Source organism: Myotis lucifugus, unplaced genomic scaffold (assembly GCF_000147115.1).
Source record: "Myotis lucifugus unplaced genomic scaffold, Myoluc2.0 scaffold_270, whole genome shotgun sequence".
Taxonomy (NCBI): domain Eukaryota; kingdom Metazoa; phylum Chordata; class Mammalia; order Chiroptera; family Vespertilionidae; genus Myotis; species Myotis lucifugus.
Genome location: NW_005871318.1, coordinates 304,335 through 308,838, shown reverse-complemented (window position 1 = coordinate 308,838; position 4,504 = coordinate 304,335). Strand labels below are relative to the sequence as shown.

The following is a 4,504-nucleotide window of genomic DNA, read 5'->3' as shown; positions in this document are numbered from 1 at the left end:
CAAAGAATTGTGCTCATATTGTGCATTATAGCATTTCAAGTATGATACTGTTTGCATGTTCTATTGCTACTAGATTTAAGGTCATGTCTGAATCATCTCTACAACCATCTCCAACATAAGGACTCATTATAAATGTGATGACTGTCTTCAAGGAGCTTTCAGTCAATCAGGGAGCATATGTAAAACCACACACACAAAAATAATAGGCAGCAAAAGCAATTCACCAATTTATTCAACAAAATTTTATTAATTGCCTATTTTGGCCTGGGTATCTATATATATAAAAGCCTAAGGGACTGTACGACCAGAACGACTGGTTGCTATGACTTGCACTGACCCCCAGGGGGCAGATGCTCAATGCAGGAGCTGCCCCCTGGTGGTCAGTGCTCTTCCACAGTGGGAGTGCTGCTCAGCTGACTGACCAGCCCAGCAGCAGCCACTCACTCCCTCAGTAGTCCTGCAGGTCCAATCTCCAGAGAATGGGCCAGGCACCGATGGACCAGTGCCACCAGCACAATCCCAACAGCACCACCGGCCTCCTGGAAGCAGGCCTTGGGCACCACAGCCGCTTCCCCTCCCTAGATGCTCCACAAGGAAGAAATAATATAAAAGCGGCTGCCAGGTGGCTCCTGAGAACTGGTGCAAAAGTCAGTGGGATGGATCCCAGGCAAGGGTGTCCCACCGCCCACCCAGAGCGCCGATTGTATCCTGGCCTTCCCCCAACCTCCCTTCAGGACCCCACCTGTGCATGAATTCGTGCACAGGGCCTCTAGTAAAACTGAATAAGACAGACTTGGGCCCAGCTGGTGTGGCTCAGTGATTACCCAATGAACTATGAACCAGGAGGTCACAGTTCGATTCCAGTCAAGGGCACATGCCTGGGTTTCAGGCTCTATCCCCAGTAGGGGGTGTGCAGGAGGCAGCTGGTCAATTATTCTCTCTCATCATTAATATTTTTATCTCTCTTTCCCTCTCCCTTCCTCTCTGAAATCAATAAAAATATATTAAAGAATAAAGAAGACACATGACTTCATAGAATTTAAAATTTGGGCTTACAGATAGATATTAAATAACAAATCATACAAATTATTTGTAATAAGCGCAGCAATAAAGAAGAGCAAGGAGAACAAGGAATAAGCACAGGCAACACCACGTGCGAAGACCCTGAGGTGATAAGAAGCTTGGTCTTTTGGAGAAAATGAGAGAAGACTGATACGACTGATACAGGAATAGAAGGAAAAGACTGCCAAGAGATCAGTTTGGGAGGCTGGGCAGAGGCCAGCTCATGCAGAGGCTTCAAGGTTATGTTAAATGTCTGGAATTTATTTTAAAATCAAAAGAAAGTCATTCAAGAATATCAAGCAGGACTGCAACATTACTGAATTTATTTATTTTTTAAAAAATAAATTTTTATTGATTTTAGAGAGAGAGGAAAGCAGAGAGAGAAACATCGATGCATTAACATTGATCAGCTGCCTCCTGCAAGCTTCCTACTGGGGATCAAGTCCGCAACCCAGGCATGTGCCCTGAGCAGGAATTGAACCAGGGACCTCTTGGTGCTTGGGCCAATGCTCAACCACTGAACCACACCGGCTGGGCTGAATGTATTTATATTTTTAAAAAGATCCTTCTAGCTGCCAGATGAACATTGGAAGTAGGTAGATAGGTTAGTTGGGCACATGATGACTGTAACTTATACTAGTGTGATGTTAGTTGTAATAGAGAAAAGTGGATGGACTTGAGAGACTTTTAGAAGTTAGAATCCACAATATTTAGGGATTATTTGGATTTTTGTGTATGCACGTGTGTGTGTGTGCACACCCATGTGTGGTATATTGTGTCAGATGAGTGGTGGAAGCAACAGGGAGAAGAAAATATCAAAGATGACTCCCAGATTTCTTAACTGAGCAACTTGATGAATGACAGCCTGTTTTTTAATGTGTATGTGGACAGATTTAAGAAATGGAAGGATACCAACCCAACCTCTGTCATCAATCTTCAACTTGAAATCTATTGAGTCTTGATAGAGTTCTCAAGTGTCTCTGATAAAAAGGCAAAAGACCCTGTTGATGGTAGTGATAGGTAACCTTTTAAAACATTAAAAAACTATTTTTCAAGTATAGTTGACATGCAATGTCAAAACAACACAGTGAACCATTTTTAGTGAAGGCTGTTGAGACACTAACTTCTAGCAGAGCACCGGGTGGGGAGGGGCTGTCAGAAGCTGGAGGCCTGGAAGAGCAGGGCTGGCCCTTCTTGTTGGCAAATGTCATAATTTTGCGGAGTGGGGAGGTCCTAAAAAAGATGCATTTCAGAGAGACTGTTTCTAGAGAAACTGAATCGGAAAGTGTGTATTTGCAATTCAAGTCGATTCCTCTTGGCCTTCAGCGGCGCTCTTCCCCTGAACTTCATAACAATCTTCTTTCACAAGCTTAAAGGATCTAGCTGCTTTTCACTGTCTCCCATGTCTGCTTTCCTGCAACTTTCCCTGAAATATCTAGCTCATAAGCCTACACTATGTCTGTGACTCAGCACCTCTTACTAATTAATGTAACACATTTTAAAACGGTTTCAATACGTTTTAGCTTGCTGCCACCCCAGCCCTCCAATTCCTGCCATCTGACACTTGGAACTATAAATAAACCAGCCCCTTTTTACTAAACCGATGAATCCCTTTATAAATGCACTAGATGGCAGTGGAGGCACTCCTGCACGCGGCTGAAAAGCCTTCTGCGCTAGGACAATGTACATGAAAACGGTCAAGTTCCAGCTGCCCTGTTACCGGAGTTAAAGGCAGAGAGAAGGTAAAAGAGGAAGAGGAGCGCAGTGAGCTAAATGCTGCTTCATCACTTCAATAGGCTGGGTATTCATGCCACACAGAGAAAAGGTGTTTCAAGTACACCTGCCTCTTGGTTAATGAAGTAAATGCATTTGCTTTCTTTTTAAGCCATAACATCAATTTCCATGAAATAAATCCTATTTTTCCTCACCGAATTTCATTATTAACTTGGGGATATAGTTCTTTAGTGAAAAATAGTTCATGAGTATTATTAAATCATAGGAACGCAGCACTTCTTTTGAAATAGCCCATTTAAAGGAATACAGTAATTTGCGCCAAACACTGACAAGTGGTATTAAAATATTCACAAATATTTAATAAATATCAGTAAGGTGTTACATGCAAATAAGTCATAACATAGAAAATTAAGAAAGAAAATGTCCTACCAGTTTCTTCATATGTAAATAATCAAACTTTCTTGCTGTTCGCTCCTTAAATGTTTCTTCCATTGCCTTGTACTACCTTAACCCTTTTGAACTGTATATTAAGTATAACTCATTAAATTTCTTTTCTGTATGTGAAGTTGGGCTGTTTCCAGATTAGCTCATACTGACTCTTTAATGTTCAAAGCAATGTTGTCTTTATTTAGCTGATGATATATTTTCTTATTAGTTGATGATATTACTAACATTTATTTTCATGTGTAATAGTTTACAGAATTCACATACATTATCTCATTTAATTTTTACAACAATGAGTTATGTAGGGATGATTATTAACCCCATTTTACAGATGAGAAACAGGAGATCATACAGGCTAAGTAACTGGTCCAAGGTCACACACATTTTTTTTTTTCCACATCAGACAGGTAACATGTTAATGTTATCACAAGGTTTGAGGGAGGCACGTCTCACATGAGAACCTGAACACCCAATCATCATGCTGATGAGCTATAAGGCTCAGGTCACACACATTTTAAGTAGCAGAACTTTGATATGAATCTAGGTTTTTGAGTCTAGGTCATAGATTCTTTCCACTATTCCTCACTGACTCCCAAACAATTAGCATATTTAAATAATTATGTTCACCTACAAAAAAGAAAACAAAGACAGAAGAGAGACCTATAAAGAAAAAAAAAGGCCTACTGTGGGTGGCCCATGGAAGATAAGTAAGGACCAGACTGTGCAGAACCTTGTAAACCATGGATTAGGGACTCATTTTAAGGGTCGCAGGAAGCCACTGAAGTTTTAAATCAAGGCAGGGCATGGTTTGCTGTTTATGAAAGACAATGCTGGTTTTAGTGTGGGGAGTGGTTTGGAGTCAGCAGGAGTGGCTGTGGGGAGGTTGGTTAGGCAGCTGTGTCAGCAGTTCAGGAGAAAGAGGTGGCAATGGATGTCATGAAAAATAGGCAGATTTGAGGGCTCTTCTGGAGTTGGAATGAACAGGTCTTCATGATTGACTATACACTGGTGGTAAGGGAAAGGGGAATGTCAAGAATAAATTTTAAGATGGGCAACTGCGTGGTTAGAGGTATTATTGACTGAAACAAAATATTGGAAGACCATTCAATTTTTCCTGAAATGTCATTTGACTGCCATGTAATCTATAATAATAAAAGCATAATATGCTAATTAGACCAGACGTCATTCCAGATGGCCTTCTGGATGAAGCTGGGGGCTGTGAGGGCTGAGCCCCTTGCATGAATTTCATGCATTGGGCCTCTAG

At 41.2% G+C, this 4,504-nt stretch overlaps 1 non-coding gene across 1 annotated transcript; it reads right to left on the bottom strand.

The window, feature by feature from the left end:
* Positions 1-3,637: 3,637 nt before the first annotated feature.
* LOC111828043 lies at positions 3,638-3,739 on the bottom strand. The gene has a single exon (XR_002831799.1). It is a non-coding gene; the product is annotated as a small nucleolar RNA U13 (small nucleolar RNA).
* Positions 3,740-4,504: the final 765 nt, after the last annotated feature.